We start from the raw sequence: 26,187 nt of genomic DNA, 5'->3' as shown, positions 1-26,187 counted from the left end.
ATTTTTTAGAATTCCGGGAGCTTTCCACTGTTTCAGTTTTCATTTAAACTTTTGTTGAACAAAGAATTATTTTTAGCCCGCTACTGCGGAAAAATAACTTGGCAATAATACGTAAATGAGAGAATAACACCAAAACTTTAGTTCCAATGAAAATGCACATTTACAACAACAAAAAACAGTGCACACACAAGCATCTGCAGACAGCAAAATGTGTCCGAGGCTTTAGGGTGAAGACTGTGCAATACTTTGTAACAACAAATTTCTTCCGATGAGTATGATGTCATTACTGTTTACATTTCTAACAGGACGCAGGAAAGTATAGTGAATAGTGATTTGAGAAGCGTTACTCTCAAAGTAAATCTCTATTTACGCAAGATAAATTATGTTATGTGTGAGAATGTGCAATGAATTTCTTTAATCATGGAGCTTTTGATTCTCATTCAAAACATAACACTTTGAGGACCAGCTATTTAGAAAAATTTTGGGCCCAGCAGACTGTCATTTATACCATTATTTAAAATTTGCCTGGCACATTTGTGTTTCATGCACCTTAAAGAGTAACATGTAGTAAAAGGACCAAGCTTCAAGGTTAGTTTTTGGTGTCTGTTTTGGTTCTTTCATAGATTACAAATTATGCAGTAATGATGGCAAAAAGTATAATTAGCCTTAAAAAGTGAGAGGTGAGTTCTTGAGCAATTTCACACACTAGCAGCTTTTCTGTGGAAAAGGCAAAGTGCTCGACAGAACATTTATTCAGCATTATTTGGTGCACAGCAGTGAAATTTACAGTGATGCTTGTCAGAAATATTCAACTGCTGAAGTTTAAGCTGTGCTCTTAGGATTCTACCTAACCACACTTTCTGAAAACAAAACAGCAAAACATTTTTGATGCCCAATATTATAAGTAATAGCTTAGCTTTTCCTGTATCTATACTGAATGTATATTACTTTAAACCATTTGTGTGTTTACACTACTTAACAGTGATTTTGCTATTGGCTGACTACATCACATGTCCTGTGCTCTGAATAGCTGCTGTCATTAGCTGGCAAGATCACATGATGCGAGCTGTGATTCGCTGACGAAAGTGCAAGCTCTATTTCAGCATTCAGAAGCTACCATTCAAAGGATTGATGTTCTACAGTCCAAGGAAGAGTATATTGCCACTTGACACAGAAAAAATATGCTTTCACCCAGGGTATATTGTGTTTTCACCTGGGGTATAGTGTATCTTCAGCTGGGAAAAATGTAGGAACTTATTTTCTGGGCTTCATGTACACCCTCTCCTTCCTGATTCAAGGCAAGTTGCTCCTGAATGGTAGGTCTGCAAGTGTATAATATTTATGAAAATTTCATAAATGTTTATTTTGTTCATCTCAGTTGCATGTGAATATACATTTTATTGCTGCAGTGGTTACTAGTTTGAGGCTGACATGCCCATACTCAAACACACATCTTGTTATTAACTGTTTACTAATTATACAGCATGGCGCCAAAAGGCACAACCTCTCAATACAAGAAAGTCAAAATGTGAACAACGAATACGCTCATTGATATGACAACCTAACTGTCTGTTGTTTCACCTAAACAACACAATGAAACTTTATTCTTATGAGTAGTTTCATTGTGTCATTCAGTAGACACATAGGCTGTCAAATCAGTGAGAGTATATGTTTCTCACAGCTTGACTTTGTAACACCAAGTTCGTGCCTTTTAGCACTATGTTGTGTAACTAGCTACAGTTAATAACAAGGTGTGTAGCTTGATGATGGTGAGTCAGCCCAAAACCGTTAACCACTGTAGCAATAAATTGTATACTCGTGCAACTGAGACTGACAAAATAAAAATTATCAAATTTTCATCAGTTATATATCCTGCAACAACAGAACTGAGATGAAGATACAGTTTTTTTAATCGGCTGACAGTGTAGTGTTCTTTAGTGTAGTATTTGCTTTATTTTTGTGGACAGTGCACATACTACATTTGGGTGTGTTTTGTAATGAAATTGAGCTTGAATGAAGATGTGTAGCTTGGTGGAATATGAACAATGTTATGAAAAGGATAGATTGCTGTTCACCCATAAAGATGTCTCGTTGAGTGGCAGATGGGCACAGCAAAAAGATTATTACACATTGAGCTTTATGCCAAAGCCTTTTTCAAAAAGGAAATACAGACACATACACACAGGCAATCACACCTCACACACACGACTGCTTTTTGTGACGTTCTGGCCAGAATGCAACTGCATTGAACAGAAGCAGCAATCAAAAGTGGGAAGGGGGACCAATAGCCTGGTATGTGTGGGGAGAGAGAAGGGAGCACAGGGACTAGATCTACATCTACATCGATACTCTGCAAATCATATTTAAGTGCCTGGCAGAGTGTTCATCAAACCACCTTCAAATAATCCTCTTATTTTTCCAATCTCGTACAGCACGTGGAAAAAACGAACACCTATATATTAAACTTCCTGGCAGATTAAAACTGTGTGCCCGACCGAGACTCGAACTCGGGACCTTGCCTTTCGCGGGCAAGTGCTCTACCAACTGAGCTACCGAAGCATGACTCACGCCCGGTACTCACAGCTTTACTTCTGCCAGTACCTCATCTCCTACCTTCCAAACTTTACAGAAGCTCTCCTGCGAACCTTGCAGAACTAGCACTCCTGAAAGAAAGGATATTGCGGAGACATGGCTTAGCCACAGCCTGGGGGATGTTTCCAGAATGAGATTTTCACTCTGCAGCGGAGTGTGCGCTGATATGAAACTTCCTGGCAGATTAAAACTGTGTGCCCGACCGAGACTCGAACTCGGGACCTATATATTTCTGTATGAGTTCTGATTTCCCTTATTTTATTATGATGATCATTTCTCCCTACATATGTCAACATCAATAAAATATTTTACATTCACAGGAGAAAGTTGGTGACTGAAGTTTCGCGAAAAGAGTCTGCCACAACAAAATACGCCTTTGTTTTAATGATGTCCACCCCAAATCCTGTGTCATGTCAGTGACTCTCTCTCCCCTATTTGCAATAATATAAAACATGCTGCCCTTCTTTGAACTTTGTTGATGTACTCAGGCTGTCCTGTCTGGTAAGGATCCCTGCACCAGTATTCTAAAAGAGAACAGATAAGCGTAGTGTAGGCAGCCTCTTTAGTAGATCTGTTACATTTTCTAAGTGCCCTGCCAATAAAATACAGTCTTTGATTAGCCTTCCCCAAATCTTTTGTTGTGTGTTCCTTCCACTTTAAGTTGTTCATAATTGTATTTCCTAGGTATTAATTTGAATTTTTGGCCTTTATATTTGACTGATTTATCATGTAACTGAAGTTTAATGGATTCCTTTTAGCACTCATGTGGATGACCTCACACTTATCGTTATTTAGGATCAATCGCCAGTTTTTTCACCATACGGATATCTTTTCTAAATCATTTTGCAATTTGTTTTGATCTTCGATGAGTTTGGTAGACGACAAACAACAGCATCATCTGCAAGCAATGTGAGATGGCTGCTCAGATTGTCTCCTATATTGTTTATGTAGATAAGGAACAGCAAAGGGCCTGTTACACTACCTTGGGGAACACCAGAAATCAGTTCAGTTTTACTCAATAACTGTCCATCAGGTTCTATGAACTGTGACCTCTCCGACAGGAAATCACGAATGCAGTCACATAACTGAGACAGTATTCCATAAGCACGCAATTTCACTGCAAGCCACTTGTTTGGTACAACGTCAAAAGTCTTCCGGAAATCTAGAAATACCTAACCCATTTGAAATTCAGTGTCTGTATCACTCAACACTTTGTTTGAGTAAGACTAGTTGTGTTTCACAAGAACGATGTTGCCTAAATCCATGTTGACTCTGTGTCAATCGACCATTCACCTGGAGGTAGTGCAAAATGTTCGAATACAATTTATGTTCTAAAATCCTGTTGCATATCGATGTAAATGATACGGGCCTGTAATTTAGTGGATTACTCGTACCACCTTTCTTGCATGTTGGTGACCTGTGCAACTTTCCAGTCTTCGAGTATGGATCTTTCGGCGAGCGAACGGTTATATATGATTGTTAAGTTTGGAGTTATTGTATCAGCATACTCTGACAGGAACCTAACTGGTGTACAGTGTGGACTGCAAGACTTGTTTTTGTTAAGTGATTTAAGTTGCTTCATTACTCCGAGGATATCTATTTATACGTTACTCATGTTTGCAGCTATTTTTTATTCGAATTCTGGTGAAGGAATTTAAGAAGGCTATGTGTAATAACTGCTTTGGCAGCACTGTCATCGATCGTTTCCATTTCCATTGCTATTGTGCAGAGAAGGCATTGATTGTGTCTCAGCGTTAGCATACTTCATATACAACCACAATCTCTCTGGATTTCCTGTCAGGTTTTGAGACAAAGTTTTGCTGTGGAAACTATTATAAGCATCTCGCATTGAAGTCCGTGCTAAATTTTGAGCTGCTGTAAAACATCACCAGTCTTGGAGATTTTATGTCTGTTTAAATTTGTCATATTTTTTTCGTTGTTTCTGGAACAGTGTTCTAACCCGTTTTGTGTACGAAGGAGGGTCAGCTCCATCATTTCTTAATCTATTTGGTACAAATCTCTCAATTGCTGCTGATACTATTTCTCTGAATTCAAACATCATCTGGTCTACACTTACATTGTTAATTTGGAAGCAGTGAAGATTATCTCTCAGGAAGATGTCATGAATTTTTATCTGCTTTTTTGAATAGCTATATTTCTCATCTATTTTTGATGTATTTGGGGGTTAAAATATTCAATCTTACTATGACAACCCTGTGTTCAATAATCCCTGTATCCATTTTTATGCTTGTTATTACCTCAGGATTATTTGTTGCTAAAAGGTCAAGTGTGTTTTCACAACTGTTAACTATTCACAAGGGCTCATGAACTAAATGCTCGAAATAATTTTCAGAGAATGGATTTAGCACAATTTCGGATGATGTTCAGCGTGTACCTCCAGATTCAAACATGTATTTTCACCAACATATTGTGGGTAAATTAGTTACCACCAACTATAACTGTACGAGTCGGGTACATATCTGAAATTAAACTCTAGTTTTATTTGATCCTTTGAGCAATTGTATCATCTGAATTGGGAGGTCAGTAAAAGGATGCAATTATTATTTTATTCCGGTTGCCAAGAATGACTCACAATAACTATCTACTTCAGTTTCATGACAAGAGAAACTACTTCTAACAGCAACAAACACACCACTGCCAACTGTGTTTAGCCTATTCTTTCAGAACACAGGTTCTTAGCAATGATTTTGTCTGAACTTATCTCCAGCTTTTGCCAGCTTTCAGTGCCTATAACGATTTGAGCATTAGTGCTTCCTATTAGTGCTTAACACTCCGGTACTTTCCAACACAGCTACGACAGTTTACAACTGTTAAACCAGTGGTTCCTGTATCTACGTTCTTCCTGTGTTTGGCCTACACCCTTTGAGACTGAAGTTCTTATTGTGTTTTCCCGAGACCCTCTAACCTAAAAAACCGCCCTGTCCATGCCACACAGCCCCTGCTACCCATGTAGCCACCTTCTGTGTATAGTGGACTCCTGACCTATTCGTTGGAACCCAAAACCCAACCACCCTGTGGCACAAATTGAAGAATTTGAGCCTACAAAGGCACAGAAGTGTCTGAGTCTTTGATTCAGACCCTCCACTTGGCTGCGTACCAGAGATCCGCAGTTGGTCCTGTCGCCTATGCTGCAAAGGGTGAGCTCTACTTTCATCTTGCAAGCAAGACTGGCAGGCTTTACCTCTTCTGTTAGCCTTTCGAAACCAGAGATAATCTCGTCTGATCCAGAGCAACATACATCATTGATACTTACATGAGCCACCACCTGCAGCTGGCTGCACCCTGTGCTCTTCATGGCATCCAGAAGAATCAGTTCCACATCTGGAATGACACCACCTGGTATGCACACGGAGTGCTCATTGGCTTTCTCCCCTTCTTGGCAGCCATGTCCCCAAGGGGCCCCATAATGTTCATAATGTTGGACCTCCCAACTACCAATAGTGCCACCCTCTGTCATTGCCTCGATGTTACAGGCTGAGAGGTTTTCTCTGAAACAGGACAGGTGACTGCATCTGGCTGAGCAACAGTGTCGGCCACAGACTGCACCTGGAACCTATTTGTCAGACTAACCAGGGAGGCCTTACATATGGCCTCCTGGGAAGTCTTTTGCCACCTGCCATGCCCTGAGGCGACCCCCCCCCCCCCCCCCCCACTTGACCACTGGTGAGGGGTTTGAGCAGTAACTGAACTGGCCACCGGTGAGGACTGATTGGAGGACTCAGATCTGCTGGATGTCCATTGGATCCCCATGGCCAGCCCACAACTTTGATGCCCATCCACTGCAGCTTCAAGCTGTGTAACAGAAGCCAGCACAGCCTGGAGCTGAGAACGAAGTGTCACCAACTCTGCTCACATCCGTGCACAACACTCACAGCCCCTATCCATACTAAGGTGGGAGAAAACTAAACTACTGCGACAAATGGACTATTGACACATAGTGCGGAACTTTACTGCACACCCTTATGAAAATGGAAGAACTATGTCTTGTAAACTAGATTAATATGCAGAGATTCAGGAACTGATCTACCGAAGCACTCAGGTGAGACAAAATAATTTGCCCTTGATTAGGGAGCTTGTAATATATCACAAAATCAGTTTTCTTTCAGACGCAAATGAAAACACAAGAATTCTGTCCATTAGATATTAAATTAATTCATAGAAATTCAAGAAACTAAACTATCAAAGCACACAGATGAAATTATACAATTCACTCTTGGTTAGGAACTCGTAAGAATGACAAAATTGGTTACTTTCATGTTGCTGCTTCTGTCTCGGCTGGCTGATGCTGGCTGACTGATGGTGGCAGGACAAGGCTGCCGAGTGCAGCATTGGGAGGCTACGGAGCGGACAGAGGGGAGGGAGTGGAAAAGGAGAGGAGCAGAGGAGAGGAAAAGACTGGTGGATGCATTGGCAAAGAGCGGCACACAATTAGGGTAAGGGAACATAAGTTGGGAGGAGGTGATAGGACCGAGGGGACGGAAACTGTTTGGTGGGGAGTGTGACAACAATAGGTCACGTTAGGTTGAGAGTAGAGCTGGGGGCAGAGGGGAGGATTCAGGTGGCCCAGGTTGCAAAGCAAACACTGAAATCAAGCTCGTTCCACTCAGCTGCACATTTTGCTACAGGGTGGACAACTTTGTCGTGGCCACACACTGTTGGTGGCCATTCATCCTGGTGGGCAGCTATTTGGTTGTACAGAGTGGTATTGGATCAGGAGGGGGACACTCTTTGGGACTGGAATGAGTATTAGGGATGTTTGGGGATACGGCATTAGATATCAGTTTGCAGACTAGTTCTGGGACATAGTGCCTGCGTGTGAAGGGGCTGGGGAGTTCTTGTCACTGAAGATATGCTGTCTCCTGGTGGACGGGCAGTAAGGGAGTGATTTTTTGGTATAGAGTGTTTGGCTGCTGTCAAAATGCAGGTACTGTTGGTGGCTTTTAATGTGCACAAAAGTGTTGATGAAGCCATCAGAGAAAAGGTGATTAGCATAGGAGTATGCCATGTAGGTGTCTATGGCTGTGGTGTAGATTAGTTTGTATACTTCTCCTTCAAAGCAATAGTAGGTGTGTGTTAGGATAAAATTAGTAAGGTGTATGAGGAATAAGGTAGTGAGTTTGGAGTCTGAAGGGCATTGGGAAGAGGTAGTGGCTATGAGACGATAGGCATGAGGGATCCTGGTATGTAGGGGAATGGCTTCAACAGTGATGAGTAGGAATCCAGAAGGTAAAGGAATGGGAATAGTGGATAGGCGGTAAGGAAATGGGTTGGTACCATTGACATGGGAGCTTAGATTATGGGAAATTGGTTGGAATTGTTGGTCGGTGAGGGCCAAAATTCTTTCAGTTGGAGCACAATAACCAGCTACAATGGGGGCGCCAATGATCATTGAATTTGTGGGTTTTGGGGAGCATGTAGAAGGTGGGTGTGCGGAGTGTCATTGGGGTGAGGAGGGAAATGGATTCAGGGGGTAGATTCTCCGATGAGCCTAAGCTTTCAAGCTGGGATTGGAGGTTATGTTGGACTTCTGGGATGGGATCACCCTGACAAGTACATAGTTAGAGAGATCAGACAGTTTGCAGAGGTCTTCTGCCAGGCAGTCACTGTATTTCATAATGGCAGTGGGGGAACCTTTGTCTGAAGATGTGATAATTAGGTCAAGATCTCTTGTTAGGCTGTGTATGTCTATCCTTTGTTCTGCTGAAAGATTGGTGTCCTTAAGAAGGGGCCTGGAAAAGGATGGTGAGGTAAGGAATTCCTGTACAGTGACCAGGGGGTAGGTGGGAGGTTGAAGGAGGAGGGGGAGGAGGGTCACGAATGGATGGTGGTGTGAACTGGTAGGGGCAGGGTTCACTGTTGCAATTAGATTGGTGTTGGTTGGAGGCTTTGGTGGCAAAGAAGTGTTTCCAATTGCAGGGGTCGGGAGGAGGAGGAGGGTAGGTCTTTGACAAGGCCAAAATGATTAAATTTGGGTGAGGGGTTGAAGGTGAAGCCTTTGGATAGGACTGAATCTTCTGTGCAGCTGTGGATTTTGCTGGAAAGGTTAACAACAGTGTTCTGGGATTGTTTTGGCTCTGGGTTTAGTGGAGTGTTGGTAGGGAGTATTGGAGGAATGTGGCAAGTTGAAAAGGTAAGTTATGCAGGGTCTGGGTGCTAGGAGGAGCTGACCGGAAGACTGTGGGTAGGATTGGATAGTGGTACCGTAAGGTGGTTGTAGGATGTCAGCAGGTTGGATAACTTATGGAGGTAGTGTCAGGAATGTTCTTCCAAATGCTGGAGTTTAAGGGATTCAATTTCAGAGATGTTATGCAGGGATTGAACAGTAACAGTATCGTGCTGAGGGAGCAGAGGTGGTTCTGGGATGCCTGTGTCATAAAGATAGTTTTTGTGGTACTATGTTTGTGAGGTCAGGAACTGGTGCAGTCAGAAAAAGTAAAGGTCATTGAGAACAGAGGGGCGGGATCCACAGAAAGGAATTTTTATGGTTAGGTGGGTCAGAGGGGGTCCCATGGTGTAGACAGCATTTAAGAAACAAGATGTGGGACTGGGTTTTAGACAGGGAAGGGGATACTTTTATGAACTACTGCAGGAAGATGGAGTAGGAGTCCATAGTGGCAGGGATGGCACGTGGGAAATGGGCAAATGAAAGCATTAGGTGGTTGTGACAGGAGCTAGATGTAAAAGTACATACAGGTATGGTAAAATACACATAGATATGTAAAAACATGCACAGACATACATAAATACATAACAAATATACAAAAATGTGGGAAAAAGGACAGAACAGTTGAAGAGTGTGTGTGTGTGTGTGTGTGTGTGTGTGTTGGGATAAGGAGAGAGAGAGAGTGGGGGAGGGGCTGTTGGTTAAGTCGAGGTTCATTTATTTGTGTGGCTCAGGGAGTGTGGAAAATAACATGCGAAAATATGCAAGGATGAGGGTTGGAAATGTGGTGAATAGGAATAATTGTAATTAACCATGGGAAGAAATTGGGGCATGAGATGCTGCACCAACAGTCTTAAAGATCACATAGCTGTGTGTTGTGTGCAGACGAGAGTATTGATATTGTGTGGTTTGGATGTGTACAGTTTAGAAGGCAATGGAAAAACGCAAGAAAGAAGAGAGAGAATGGACACTGTGTAGAGTAATGCTTCAGAGAATAGGAACAAAGGAAATCATTGCTGGGTTGCGGGATGGAAGGAAAGCTGTTAGGCAAAATCAAACCATTAAAAATCCAGGTTGGAATAGATTGGAATATCAACAATACTATGAAAAGGGTGGTGAAAGCAGTAGGGAGCTGGTGTTGAGTGGTAAGGTGCTGCACCAGAAGTAGTTGATTCAAATTGAAAGAAACCACTTTATTTAAACAAGCAGAAAACTTCACAAGTGTAAAATATTCCAAATACGAACAGCTCATATCTGTAGCATTCCTTAATATGACTTAACACAAAAAAACAACCTGCAACACAGCATTTTAATGACATTAATACTAAGTGACACTGCCAACAACATTTACTATTACAGTTTAATAAAAGCAGCTGTTCACAGAATTTAAATAAAATTAGTATTAAGACAGCAGCTGCCATCAAGACTACCACTACAATTCAAGAAGAGCAACTGCTGCCAGGATTAATAAAATGATCCATGGAGTTAAATAGCAGTTGCACACCAGATTTACTGTTACAACCTAAGGAAAGCATTTGGTAAAAGAATATAATAAAATGATTCACTACAGTGAGTTAGGGGAGATTTACTGTGACAACTTATTGAAAGCAACTGGTGGTAGAATTTAGTAAAATGCAAAATACAGAAAGCAACTATTGGCAAATTTAATAAAATGATCCAATGAAGTAAACAACTGCCCACCATATTTATTGTTACAACATATAGTATGCTGGCTACAGTTCTGGGGTCCAAGAGCACCCAAAATCAACAGAAAGAATTACAAGGGGCTGCTTTCTGAAACACATGAAGAACAGAAAAACAATCAAAATTTTTTACAACCTGTACATACACAGAACAGACCACTTTGACATTCACGGACTGCTTGTCGACACAAGTTACAGCAAGGCACAGTAAATAAAGGATAACTACCACATCACAGGAGCGACTTAAATTGCATACAGCTTTGCCATCTGAACAGAACATACACTTAAACATGACCCGACTTCGTCTAGTGGCTCCACTGATACCGTAAGACAAATAACAAACTATCAGTTGGAAATCACTTAGCAGCCAACCTGGTATAACTAGTTCACTTATGCTACTGTGTTTCTGACTAATTTTTGAGTAACCAGGACAGTTATAACACTATCACAAATTAGTGTTACCCTCTGGGAGGACTTTTATGCTTTGAGCTTGTGTGTGTCTAACAGATAAAATTATCAGACAGTAATTTAGATATATAATGCAATTAATAGAAAAACTAAACCAGGTTTTTCTTTGGGGATAATGAAAGTAGAAAAGTTCATACGAATGAAACAATAAACGGTCACCAGCCAAATTAGGCATATTAATTTGAAACATTATGTTTCAGGAAATTGAATATTAGTTGTCGTAGTGACCTTCATTCCAACTCCCTTTTAGTAGCACACTGGATACACACGAATACAGGACAACGTAAGTTATGGGTTGCAGTAGCTACCATCAATGCATAAGCCAGTAATTACAGAAAGCCAAATAGTACTCCACTCATAACATTAACAGTTGCAATTACTATTTTCACAGCACTGAGATGTTACTTTGGGAACACTGAACTAAAGTTGGGCATGAAAAGATTTCTGACTTAACTAACATACAAATACCGCAAATAAAATTAAATAATACTTCAGTTACACTGTTTACATTCTCATTTATGGAAATGCATCAGGTTTCTTTAGTAGTGATAATATTTCAAATATCTTTCTAATATGACAGGAAAACGATAGCAATCAAAGCTAAATTAAAATTTGTGTGCCCTTTTCATCGCCTGTGAAGTAGGTATTTTAGATAGTAATATATACACACACTGGCACAGAATTTTTGCACACTTAATTCACAGAAACTAATCACTATTTTGTTAGAAACAGGATACTCAGTTTTCTGCACACTTAGGAGGGGATCCTGCATCGGTTCATGATTGGGATAATGTTAGGGTTCAAAACAAAGGTTTATAGCACTTGGATTATTATTGGAAACACACAAATTATCTGGCCCATGCTATAATGCATATCTGCGTGCCTGAAGTTGGTGGAGCAGTGGCGAAATAGTGGTGGCAAGCGACATGGTGGCTAACTGTATTCACGGCTCTTGATATTGAATGCTCTTTATAATTTCTTCTTGGTGACGGATTTATATCGTATTAGAGCCATTCCTTATTGCCAATAGCACCATGCAACAGCCAAATTTCCATGCAAAATGGCTTCCAAATGCCTCCCTTGGCACCCTCAATGTTTACCGTGCAACGGCTGGCCCTTGCCTGCCTGCTGTTCTCTCAAAGGAGCCACCCAGATTGACCACCAAAACCACCTTTCACCTTGCACCAAGCCACTTCCGTTGCAGAGGGGCTTCCTGCAGTAGCCACCAGAAAGATCGCGGGAGGCGCACATCGGCACAGCGCATCACGGACGGTAGTTGCCGCAAGTAGAGTCCCGTCCACCAGAGGGCACGCGAGAATTCTGCCGTGACCTCTGCCGGCGGAACAACAACAACGACAACAGAGGCACCATGGGCCGTGCCCCGTCAGTTAACATTGGGCATGCCTAGGAGACAGTTCCCAGTCTACGCTATGTGAAGTGCGATGGAAAACGTGAACCGTGTTACTACACTTCCTAACAGCTTTTACATTTCACAATACAAATTCCCTAAGCATGAAACAGCTTCCAATATACAAATTTTTCTTTATGAACGTACATATTTGATTAAATTTCATTATTTTAAACGTCATTTATCTTTTTTCATACATACAATACAAACTTTAAATTTCTTGACACAAATCAATGACATTAATTAACAAAGAACAAATACTTCATAATCACAGACACATTGTTACATAGTATAAACCTATTTCTAATCGATATTGGTGTTACACAGTGACCACAGAGATTGCAAGGTCATTTAACACCACAACTCACTGTCATTTCTGATAATGAAGAAACCAATAGCAGCCCCCAAATAAACAAGTCTGCCAGCAAATGGGTGCTTTTGCCATATATCTGTTGTTCAGGACCCAGCAGACTGTAATGCACAGTCAGCCCAACAAACAGTAATTGGAATTGACTGACATGTAGCAAACCTGCCACCACAGCCGACAAGGGTTCCTTCAGATATTCATAATCAAAGCACAAGTAAAGGTTCGACCAACATGCTGTTCAAACTGTAATGACTAGCACATCAGAACAGAATAGGCTAGCGTCTGAAATTTAGCTGCTGCCCAAACCTACTACCAGCTCCGAAGATGCCATCCTTGCTCGCAGGTCACTGCCTTCCCTGAACTGACTGAGCTGCTGACCAACACGGCTGCCCTTAAATCCTGCATCACAATGTGCGACCTTCCCTCTGGTGGCTGATCCACCACTCGTTCCACTGCCACAACCAGCCTTGGTGCAACCTGAGGCACCAATTGATAGAATGCAAAAAGAAAAGATATCCACATGTCACAAATTTCCCCCTGCCCCCTTAAGCTTGAACAGGTGGGGTGGTGGGAGGGGGTGGAGTGGGTTAACTGCAAGACATTACCCTGCTATCGTGGTTATCCATGGCAGCTTTAAGTTGATATATGTGAGCCCTAATAAGTTTTGGGGAAGATGGATGCTGAAGATGTTCAGTATGATATCAGGTAACATCTTACGCCTACCACCGACTTTAAATATGTTTTTTTGTCAACATATCAAGTGCAGTTCGAAGTCACTGCCAACTGTAATTGGATGAGAGAGATACCTATTTGGAATGACAAAGGAAATGGATTTAACATCGTTATGGGGCCCCAGTAATCTAGGTAGCATTTTTGAGGTGATCTTCAGGGCCCCTTTACTTCACACCCAGAAGTTCTTTAAATATACCACACTGCCCACCTGTAGTGAGATAGGATGCGTCCTCTGATTATAGCTAGTGGCCTCCCTTCTGCATGCCAACTGAATGTTTTTCTTAGCAGCCTCCCAGTTTCTCATGAGTATCACTGTCCTCCAGTGGTAAATCATTGATTCCACGTAAGTTGGCGAGGGGCAGATTCACAGTGAAGGTGTAAATCAAGCTAGCAGGAGCTGTCTTGTGGGCCTCACGAGCAACTGTGATGAACACAAAATTTAACCACTGTATTGAGTGATGCCATTTGGCGTGTGACTGTGAAAGAAAGTTGGTAAGAGCCAACTTTAAATTACAGTTCACCTGCGTGGCAAAAAAGGGCTAAGGATAGTGGAGAGTTGTTCTCACATGGGATATCTCACATCAGAGAAAGAACTTATTGAATGCCTTTGAGGCAGGCCAGTGTGTTATCACTCACTAGTACTCTGAAAGGACCAAACACAGCAAATATCCGAGTTGGATGTTCAATCGGGGTTCCAGTGGTCTCCAGTGTGCCGGCCGCAGCCACACAAACCTAGGGATGGCATCAGCTACTACAGATAAATTGCTGTTCTCTTGCATAGTGTGCGGTAAGGAACCAAGATAAGTTACAGAAATGTTGTCCATTGGATTTTCCTTCCATGTTGAAGCAAGCTGTCCTCTACATGTGTTCAGATTGGGGTGTGCTTTGTTACAGTCTTGGAACTGATTCACTAGCTTCCAAACATCCCCTTTCAGGGTTGGCCAGGTTAGGTGTTGCTTTATTTTCATTATAGTTTACTGGTAGTTGGGAGCTCCAATGTTAGGTGAGTAATGGGCCGCCTTAGGGATATGGCAGTGAAGGAGGGGAAGAAATCTGATGTGCACTCTGTGTGCATGCCGGGAGGAGCCACTCTTGATGTGGAATGGGTGGTTCCAGATGTCATGAAAGGTGCAGGGTGCAGTCAACTGCAGGTGATGGCTCATGTTGGTACTAACATTGTGTATCACTTTGGATCAGAAGAGGTTCTCTCTGGTTTTGTCTGGCTAGCTGAAGTAGTAAAGGCTGCCAGTGTTGCTTGCAAGATGAAGGCGGAACTCACCGTCAGTAGTGTCATCGACAGAACAGACTGTGGTCCTTTGGTACAGAGTCGAGTGGAGGATCTGATTCAGAGGTTCAGATGGTTCTGCAACCGTGTAGGTTGCAGATTCCTCGACTTGCGCCATAGGGTGGTTGGTTTCCAGCCCTCACTAAATAGAACAAGTGTCAACTACGTACAGGAAGTGGCTATACAGGTAGCGGGGGATGTGTGGAGGGGAGTAGGTGGTTTTTTAGGTTAGACAGTCTTGGGAATGTGCACAAAGGGCTTCAGTTTTAAAGGGTGCAGAATGAACACAGGAAGAGGGTAGACTTTGGAACAATCAATATTGTGTGATTCTTGAAGCTTTCCCAGCGTACTGAATGTTCGATGAGGTTTTGGGATTGCAACCGGCTGCAATCCCTAAATCTCATTGAACAATCAATATTGTAGTTGTAAATTGCCGTAGCTGTGTTGGGAAAGAATCAGAGCTCCAAGTGCTAATAGAAAGCACCAAATCTCAAATTATTGTAGGTACGGAAACTGGTTAAAGCTACAAATAAGCTCAGCCAAAATTTTTACAATGGACCTAACTGTGTTCGGAAAGGATAGATTAAATACAGTTGGTGGTGAACTGTTATTGCTGTGAGAAACATTTTACCTTGTAGTGAAATTGAAATAGACTGTTTCTGTGAGTCAGTATGGGGAGAGGTTATACCTGACAACTGGAATAAATCAATAATTAGTTCCTTTTATTGACCCCCTGACTCAGATGATACAGTTGTTGAACAGTACAAAGAAAACTTTAGTATCATTTCAAATAGGTGCTCCATTCATTCAATTATAGTTGGCAGTGACTTCAATCTGCACTTGATATGTTGACAAAAAATACATATTTAAAGTCGGTGGTAGGCATAAGATGCCACCCAAAATCATACTGAACACCTTCTAAGAAAATTATTTTGATCAACTAGTTCAGGAGCATACTCAGAGTGTAAATGGTTATGAAAACATATTTGACATATTGGCAATAAATATTCCTAACCAAATAAGGGGCATCATAACAGATACAAGGATTAGTGATCACAAGGTTGTTGTAGCTGGACTGAATGCTGGAACATCCAAACCCACTAAAAATAAATGCAAAATACATCTATTTAAAAAGGCAGGGATAAATTCACGTGAAACCTTCCTAAGAGACAGTCTCCACTCATTCCAATATGATAGACCAGATGTGGTTTAAATTCAAAGTAGTAGTATCAGTGGCATTTGAGAGATATATACCAAATAAATTAATAAGAGATGGCACTGAGCTTGTGTGCCTCAGCGATACAGATAGCCATACTGTAGGTGCAACCACAACAGAGGGGTATCTATTCAGAGGCCAGTCAAATGTGTGGTTCCTGAAGAGGGGCAGCAGCCTTTTCAGTAGTTGCAGGGGCAACAGTCTGGATGATTGACTGATCTGGCCTTGTAATACTAACCAAAACTGCCTTTGCTGTGCTGGTACTGCGAACAGCTGAAAGCAAGGGGACACTACAGCCATAATTTTTCCCGAGGGCATGCAGCTTTACTGTATGGTTAAATGATAATGGCATCCTCTTGGGTAAAATAGTCCCCCATTCGGATCTCTGGGCAGGGACTACTCAGGAGCATGTTGTTATCAGGAGAAAGAAAACTGGCATTCTACAGATTGGAGCATGGAATGTCAGATCCCTTAATCGGGCAGGTAGGTTGTTGTTGTTGTTGTGGTCTTCAGTCCAGAGACTGGTTTGATGCAGCTCTCCATGCTACTCTATCCTGTGTAAGCTTCTTCATCTCCCAGTACCTACTGCAACCTACGTCCTTCTGAATCTGCTTAGTGTATTCATCTCTTGGTCTCCTTCTATGATTTTTACCCTCCACACTGCCCTCCAATACTAAATTGGTGATCTCTTGATGCCTCAGAATATGTCCTACCAACTGATCCCTTCTTCTAGTCAAGTTGTGCCACAAATTTCTCTTCTCCCCAATTCTATTCAATACCTCCTCATTAGTTATGTGATCTACCCATCTAATCTTCAGCATTCTTCTGTAGCACCACATTTTGAAAGCTTCTATTCTCTTCTTGTCTAAACTATTTATTGTCCATGTTTCACTTCCATACATGGCTACACTCCATACAAATATGTTCAGAAGTGACTTCCTGTCACTTAAATCTATACACGATGTTAACAAATTTCTCTTCTTCAGAAACGCTTTCCTTGCCATTGCCAGTCTACGTTTTACATCGTCTCTACTTTGACCATCATGAGTTATTTTGCTCCCCAAATAGCAAAACTGATTTACTACTTTAAGTGTGTCATTTCCTAATCTAATTCCCTTAGCATCACCCGACTTAATTCGACTACATTCCATTATCCTCGTTTTGCTTTTGTTGATGGTCGTCTTATATCTTCCTTTCAAGACACTGTCCATTCCGTTCAACTGCTCTTCCAAGTCCTTTGCTGTCTCTGACAGAATTACAATCTCATCGGCGAACCTCAAAGTTTTTATTTCTTCTCCATGGATTTTAATACCTACTCCGAATTTTTCTTTTGTTTCCTTTACTGCTTGCTCAATATACAGATTGAACAACATCGGAGAGAGGCTACAACCTTGTCTCACTCCCTTCCCAACCACTGCTTCCCTTTCATGTCTCTTGGCTCTTATAACTGCCATCTGGTTTCTGTACAAATTGTAAATAGCCTTTCGCTTCCTGTATTTTACCCCTGCCACCTTCAGAATTTGAAAGAGAGTATTCCAGTCAACAAATTTAGTAAATTTATGTTAGCAAATTTAAAAAGGGAAATGGATAGGTTAAAATCAGATATAGTGGGAATTAGTGAAGTTTGGTGGCAGGAGGAACAAGACTTCTGGTCATGTGAATACAGGGTTATAAATACAAAATCAAATAGTGGTAATGCAGGAGTAGGTTTAATAATGAATAGGAAAATAGGAATGTGGATAAGCTACTACAAACAGCATAGTGAACGCATTACTGTGGCCAAAATAGATATGAAGCCCAAGCCTACCACAGTAGTACAGGTTTATATGCCAACTAGCCCCGCAGATGATGAAGAGATTAATGAAATGTATGATGAGATAAAAGAAATTATTCAGATAGTGAAGGGAGACGAAAATTTAATAGTCATGGGTGACTGGAATTCGATAGTAGGAAAAGAAAGAGAAGGAAATGTAGTAGGTGAATATGAAATGGGGGTAAGGAATGAAAGAGGAAGCCGCCTGGTAGAATTTTGCACAGAGCATAACCTAATAATAGCTAACACTTGGTTCAAGAATCATAAAAGAAGGTTGTGTACATGGAAGAAGCCTGGAGATACTGACATGTTTCAGATAGATTATATAATGGCACGACAGAGATTTAGGAACGAGGTTTTAAATTGTAAGCCATTTCCAGGAGCAAATGTGGACTCTGACCACAATCTGTTGGTTATGAACTGTACATTAAAACTGAAGTAACTGCAAAAAGGTGGGAATTTAAAGAGATGGGACCTGGATAAACTGACAGAACCAGAAGTTGCAGAGAGTTTCAGGGAGAGCAATAGGGAATGATTGACAGGAAGGGGGGGGGAAGAAATACAGTAGAAGAAGAATGGGTAGCTTTGAGAGATGAAATAGTGAGGGCAGCAGAGGATCAAGTAGGTAAAAAGACGAGGGCTAGTAGAAATCATTGGGTAACAGAAGAGATATTGAATTTAATTGATGAAAAGAGAAAGTGCAGTAAATGAAGCAGGCAAAAAGGAATACAAACGTCTCAAAAATGAGATCGACAGGAAGTGCAAAATAGCTAATCAGGGAAGGCTAGAGGACAAATGTAAGGATGTAGGGGCTTATATCACTAGGGGTAAGATAGATACTGCCTACAGGAAAATTAAAGAGACATTTGCAGAAAAGAGAGCCACTTGTATGAATATCAATAACTCAGATGGAAACCCAGTTCTAAGCAGAGAAGGAAAAGCGGAAAGGTGTAAGGAGTATATAGGGGTCTATACAAGGGCGATGTACTTGAGGACAATATTATGGAAATGGAAGAGGATGTAGATGAAGATGAAATGGGAGATATGATACTGCGTGAAGAGTTTGACAGAGCACTGAAAGACCTAAGTCGAAACAAGGCCCCGGGAGTAGACAACATTCCATTAGAACTACTGATAGCCATGGGAGAACCAGCCCTGACAAACTCTTCCATCTGGTGAGCAAGATGTATGAGACAGGCGAAATACCCTCAGACTTCAAGAAGAATATAATAATTCTAATCCCAAAGAAAGCAGGTGTTGACAGATGTGAAAATTACCGAAAATCAGTTTAATAAGTCACGGCCGCAAAATTCTAACACGAATTCTTTACAGACGAATGGAAAAACTCATAGAAGCTGACCTCGGGGAAGATCAGTTTGGATTCTGTAGAACTGTTGGAACACTTGAGGCAATACTGACCCTACGACTTATCTTAGAAAATAGATTAAGAAAAGGCAAACCTATGTTTCTAGCATTTGTAGACTTAGAGAAGCTTTTGACGATGTTGACTGGAATACTCTCTTTCAAATCTGAAGGTGACAGTGCTAAAATACAGGGAGCAAAAGCTATTTACAATTTGTACAGAAACCAGATGGCAGTTATAAGAGTCGAGGGGCATGAAAGGGAAGCAGTGGTTGGGAAGGGAGTGAGACAAGGTTGTAGCCTATTCCTGATGTTATTCAATCTGTATATTGAGCAAGCAGTAAAGGAAACAAAAGTAGGAATTAAAATCCATGGAGAAGAAATAAAAACTTTGAAGTTCACAGATGACATTGTAATTCTGTCAGAGACAGCACAGCATCTGGAAGAGCAGCTGAAGGGAATGGACAGTGTCTTGAAAGGCAGATATAAGATGAGCATCAATAAAAGTAAAACAGGGATAATGGAATGTAGTCGAATTAAATCGGGTGATGCTGAGGGAATTAGATTAGGAAATGAGACACTTAAAGTAGTAAAGGAGTTTTGCTATTTGTGGAGCAAAATAACTGATGATGGTCGAAGTAGAGAGGATATAAAACGTAGACTGGCAATGGCAAGGAAAGCGTTTCTGAAGAAGAGAAATTTGTTAACATTGTGTATAGATTTAAGTGACAGGAAGTCACTTCTGAAAGTATTTGTATGGAGTGTAGCCATGTATGGAAGTGAAACATGGACAATAAATATTTTAGACAAGAAGAGAATAGAAGCTTTCAAAATGTGGTGCTACAGAAGAATGCTGAAGATTAGATGGTAGATCACATGACTAATGAGGAGGTATTGAATAGAATTGGAGAGAAGAGAAATTTGTGGCACAACTTCCCTAGAAGAAGGGATCGGTTGGTAGGACATATTCTGAGGCATCAAGGGATCACCAATTTAGCATTGGAGGGCAGTGTGGAGGGTAAAAATCATAGCGGGAGACCGAGAGATGAATACACTAAGCAGATTCAGAAGGACGTAGGTTGCAGTAGGTACTGGGAGATGAAGAAGCTTACACAGGATAGAGTAGCATGGAGAGCTGCATCAAACCAGTCTCTGGACTGAAGACCACAACAACAGCAACAACAACAACATGGCACTGATCCCCCATGATACACAAAACCAGTCTGAACACTGTTGCAGAAGCAATGCAAAAGCATACCAAATTTAATTTAAAATGACACAAAATCTACAAGATTGGTGAAGTTCTACAGAAGCTTGAAATTTAGTGCGAACTTCAATGCGAGATGCTTTTAATAGTTTCCACAATGAAACTCTGCCTTGAAATCTGGCACAAAATCCGGAGATCCTGGCTGTATGTAAAGTACTTGAGTGCTAAGACAGTATTATTACTTTCACTGCACGATAAAAATGTTTAAGTTATTGATGATACACCACTGAAACAGAATTGCTAAACACGCATTTCTAAAATTTCTTTGCAAAAGATTGTGAAGTAAATAGTCCACAATTCTAAACAAGAACAACTGTCAACATGAGTAACTGAGAAATAGATACCCTTGGTGTAGCAAACGAGCTTAAAACACTTATGAAATGCAAGGCTTCCGGTCGAGATTGTATACCAGTAAGGTTCCTTTCAGAGTATGCCGATGCAATAGCTCCATGCTTTACAATCGTAACCGAGCGAGTTGGCGCAGTAGTTAGCACACTGGACTCTCATTTGGGAGGACGACGGTTCAATCCCGCGTCCGGCCATCCTGATTTAAGTTTTCTGTGATTTCCCTAAATTGTTTCGGGCAAATGCTGGGATGTTTCCTTAGAAAGGGCACGGCTGATTTCGTTCCCCATCCTTCCCTAATCTGAGCTTGTGCTCCATCTCTAATGACCTCGTTGTCGACGGGACGTTAAACAGTAATCTCCTCCTCCCCCTCCTTAACAATCATATAAAACCCTCACTCGTAGAAAGACTCGTGCCCAGAACTGTAAAATTGTAGAAGTCACATAAATACCCAAGAAAGGAAATAAGAATAATCCACTGAATCACAGAACCATATCGCTGACATTGATTTGCAGTTGGATTTTGGAACATATATTACACTCAAACATTGTGTATCACCTCAAAGAAAAGATTTATTGACAAATAGCCAACATGGATTCAGAAAATGTCATTCTTATGAAACACAACTAGTTCTTCATTCAAATTGATTCCACATTTTTAGAAATTCTTCCAGTCCATCTGTGGCATGAGTCAGCAAAACAGTGCTTAATAGTATTAGTTGAAAACAGTCTTGGTTGCAATTTTAGTTTTTTATTTTATCAACTACACATTTCGCCTTATTTAGGCATCTTCAGGGTGATCTACATAGAAAACAGAGAACAAATACATCTATTTAAGGATCACAATTGCATTTTACAGACCTGGATAACCTAAAAGCATGTATAAACAGACCAAATACTGAAAAAGCAAATACCTTAATTTGGTATGTCTTAGGACAATCCTTTAGACAGTGTAGCTAAAGGGCATCGTTGAGTACATCAGGCCAACAATGCCTTTGTTAACCTGAATAAATACTAGCAATATAAAATAGTAAAAACGGATGAGAGACTTGACCAATGATCGGATACTCAGAAATGCAATCATATTGCCAAAGCCTTATGATAAGGCCTTACCTTTCTAGATTGATGTGAGTGACTCAAAGACCTGCATAACACGTATGCGTTCACAGGAGCAAATAGTAGAATAAGATGGGGCTTAAGTAGTTAGCTAAATGCACCACAGTGTATTGTGCTAGTACTGATGCCTAATACAAAATCACCTCATTAGATGGCGCTGCCATGCAGCTGCTGGTAAGAATGAGAGATTGTAAACTGCCACTAAAACTTTAGAATTATAATGCACATAAACATTAATAAGCTAGAATTGCTAGAAGCAACACCTGTGCATTAATTTATCCAAAAATTATGACAGAGTAAAAACACAAAAGAAGGCAGTAAATTTAAAATATAATACCAGGGTGTATAGTACGACACACAGATGCGGTGCCTAATCAGTTATTACGTATCATATATCACTAGAACGAAAACATTACTAACACAGGACCATAATTTCGAATGCAGAAGCCCACCAATAACACACAGTAACGCGTCATATAGAGTAAGAACTTCTAACTAACAAACTAACAAGAAAATTCTTTTTACAAAAATAACAAAGTAAAATTATTACGCATAAAAGATACACACCAGCATAGGAGGGAGACATGATGCGGGTGAACTTTTTTCCCATTTCCATTTTATATTTACATTAAAATATGTAAGATATGTTGACATTTGAAGTGACAAACTCACAATATCATTTTCTAGTCAAAAAACTCTAAGAGTTTGGCTAAAAAGATGAGACAGGAAAAGGGCTTATATTTAGGCAGAAATACGAGTGTCCCAGGTTTAAATTAATAACACCGATTTCATAACTGATTAGCGCCAAATATTTGGTCGTTACGGAGGGACAAATCTTTGTCCTCCATATGCCTAAATATGTCAGTTTCTTCCAAAATGTTTAACTTCTTACCCTTTCGTGCAAAATGCAAAATATTAAGATTTTGTGCTTGCAGAGGACTATGGCCACTGGTTTTAAGGTGTTGAGCAAAGCAGAGTTCTGTTTTACCTGTCCCCATCTATTGAGGAGATGTTCTTGTAATCTAATTGTAAAGGTTCTGCCTATTTGTCCAACATATCCTACATTACAATCGTGACAATCCAGCAGATATACCCCCAGTGCCAAATGGTTGTTCTTTGTAGGTGATTCATTATGTACATAAACTGGAGATTGGCAGAAGCGGAAAATACTATACGAGAGTTCACTCCCGGAAAAAGTTTTGCCAGTTCATAACTAGAATTGCCCATAAATGGCAAAGAAGTGTAATTGTGCTCCTTGACAGAAGCTGCAATGGGTGTACTCCGAAGTGGCATTGTTATTTAGTCTTGGTATAATTTTTCAACAAGCGCGATACTGTAGCCATTATTAAGGGCGATATACTTTAGATTGTCAAGTTCTCTATTAATGGTGTCTTCAGATAATGGCAATTCGCATAGACGCGTGATCATAGCTCTGAAAAAATTAACCTTATGCTGGCGAGGATGGCAGGAGGAAGCATGAATAATAGCATCTGTGGTCGTGGATTTCCTAAAAATATCTATGGATACTTTGTTATCACGTAGCTGTAACTGCAGATCTAGGTAATTGAGGACCCCGTCAATATTCATATCCTCATGTGTGAAAATCATCTTCGGGTGAAGGGCATTAAATTCATCAACTAAACCCAAAATTTCTGATTCATCGCCATTAAACATGATCAGAATGTCGTCAACACAACGCCGATAAAGTAGAATTTTTTGACAGAAATAGGACTTGCTTTTATACACCTAGAGTTCAATGTAGTTAACAAAATCATTAGGTAAGAAACCAGCCAAAATGCTGCCCATAGACAGGCCATCTTTCTGACTGTACATGTTGTCATTAAACGAGAAAAAATTACATGCCGTAAGAATTCGAAGGAGAGAGATAACCTCACTAATTTCTTCTGTTGTCAGTCGCTTATTATGAAAGAGGTTCTCCTGGATAATCATAATGGTTTCTTCTATCAGTACATTTGTGTATAAATTCTGTATGTCAAGGGATAACAGCCGACAGCCTGTTGGGAAGACCTGGTCATGCAACAACGTAACCAGTTCTTTTCGACTTGTTAACGTCAAAGTCTCCTCAAAGACTAATTCTTTTTTCAAGAGCTTCAGAAGAAATCATTGCACAGGCTCTCCTATATTCCCTCTTGCATTAATTAACGGGCAGATAGGGAAACCTTCCTTATTTTATCTGCGCGAGTAACAAGGGCTTCCTCATCCTTGAGTTTTTGTTTATAGATCTCAAAATTGACATCTCGTCATTATGGGCTTGCCTTTTTACTGCCTTAGTTGTTATATCACTCACCCTACAGGCCAATTTGACATCTGCTTCTTTAGTACACTTCGAAGCATCGATGACCATTTTTACATCTGCTACTAAAGTAGCGATCTTACTACCATCAAGCTTAGGCTGAATACTATATTTTAGGCCTTTATTCAGAAGTAGATATTTTTTTTCATCGAATGTAAGTTGGGTGTGATGAATCACTCTTTTAGCGAAAGTAAAGGCATTTTTAGGAGTAATATACTGCTGTGAAATAGCAGTTCGACGTTGCAACCTAAGTATTTCAAATTTATAAGCATGCTTCTGCAAGATGAGATGCTTCTCCTCCCACATGACAGCATTTGTGAGTTGCATACACAAATCAAAAGAGACCGGCTCAAATATCGCCACCACAGAAAAATACAAATTATATGCCAACACATTCAATCTATTTTTTATAGCCTACCAGCGTCTAATTTCTCCCAACATAACTCAGTGTGCACACTTAAGCATAATGCTACTTGGATAACAACCTTTTGCCATTCTAAGAAACTTATACACATAAGCGGGAATCATCTTACACTCTAAACACTCCTTATTAAATGAAATGTTCATAGAGGCTTTCATAATCTTGTTTTTGATGTTATGCAGAGATGAAGCCACACGTTTTTCTGCCCGACTAGACAGCATACTACAGAAATTTTTCCAATCCATCTGTGGCATGAGTCAGCAAACCAGTGTTTAATAGTATTAGTTGAAAACAGTCTTGGTTGCAATTTTATTTTTTTATTTATCAACTACGAGTTTTGCCTTATTTATGCATCTTCAGGGTGATCTACGTAGAAAACAGAGAACAAATACATCTATTTAAGGATCACAATTGCATTTTACAGACCTGGATAACCTAAAAGCATGTATAAACAGACCAAATACTGAAAAAGCAAATACCTTAATTTGGTATTTCTTAGGACAATCCTTTAGACGGTGTAGCTAAAGGACATCATCGAGTACATCAGGCCAACATCGCCTTTGTTAACCTCAGTAAATACTAGAAATATAAAATAGTAAAACTGGATAAGAGACTTGACCTATGATCGGACACTCAGAAATGCAATCATATTGCCAAAGCCTTACGATAAGGCCTTACCTTTCTAGCTGGACGTGAGTGACTCCAACACCTGCATAACACATACATGTTCACAGGAGCAAATAATAGAATAAGATGGGGCTTAAGTAGTTAGCAAAATGCACCACAGCGTCGTGTGCTAGTACTGATGCCTAGTACAGAATCACCTCATTAGATGGCGCTGCCACGCAGCTGCTGGTAAGAATGAGAGATTGTAAACTGGATATACATTGTCACTAAAACTTTATAATTATAATGCACATAAAACATAGGCATCAGTACTACCACACAACACTGTTGTGCATTTTGCAAACTACTTAAGCCCCATCTTATTGTATTGTTTGCTCCTGTGAACGTGTACGCGTTAAGCAGCTCTTGGAGTCACTCAGGTTCATCTAGAAATGTGAAGCCTTATCATAAGGCTTCGGCAATATGATTGCATTTCTGAGTGTCCGATCATTGGTCAAGTCTCTTATCCATTTTTACTATTTTATGTTTCCACTATTTACTGAGGTTAACAAAGGCGACGTTGGCCTGATGTACTCGACAACGCCCTTTAGCTACACTGTCTAAAGGATCGTCCTAAGAAATACCAAATTAAGGTATTTGCTTTTTCAGTATTTGATCTGTTTATACATGGTTTTAGGTTATCCAAGTCTGCACAACGTGGTCACGATCCTTAAATAAATATATTTGTTCTCTGTTTTCTATGTAGATCAGCCTGAAGATGCCTAAATGAAGTGAAACGTGTAGTTGGTAAATAAAAAACTAAAATTGCAACTAAGACTGTTTTCAACTAATACCACATTTTTAGGTTTCCAGAAGGCTTTTGACACCGTCCCTCACAAGCAACTTCTAATTAAATTGGGTGTCTGTGGAGTATTGTGTTGGTTGTGTGACTGAAAATTTAAGTGTTCGTTTTTCCTGCATGCCGTGCA

General features: G+C 40.4%; 1 protein-coding gene across 1 annotated transcript in view; it reads left to right on the top strand.

The window, feature by feature from the left end:
- Positions 1 to 26,187, top strand: part of LOC124776704 (WD repeat domain phosphoinositide-interacting protein 3) — a 127,454-nt gene that overhangs the window by 30,553 nt on the left and 70,714 nt on the right. The gene's annotated exons all lie outside the window — the stretch shown is intronic.

The sequence above is a fragment of the Schistocerca piceifrons genome, chromosome 2, assembly GCF_021461385.2.
Source record: "Schistocerca piceifrons isolate TAMUIC-IGC-003096 chromosome 2, iqSchPice1.1, whole genome shotgun sequence".
Taxonomy (NCBI): domain Eukaryota; kingdom Metazoa; phylum Arthropoda; class Insecta; order Orthoptera; family Acrididae; genus Schistocerca; species Schistocerca piceifrons.
This window is presented reverse-complemented; position numbering and strand designations above follow the sequence as displayed.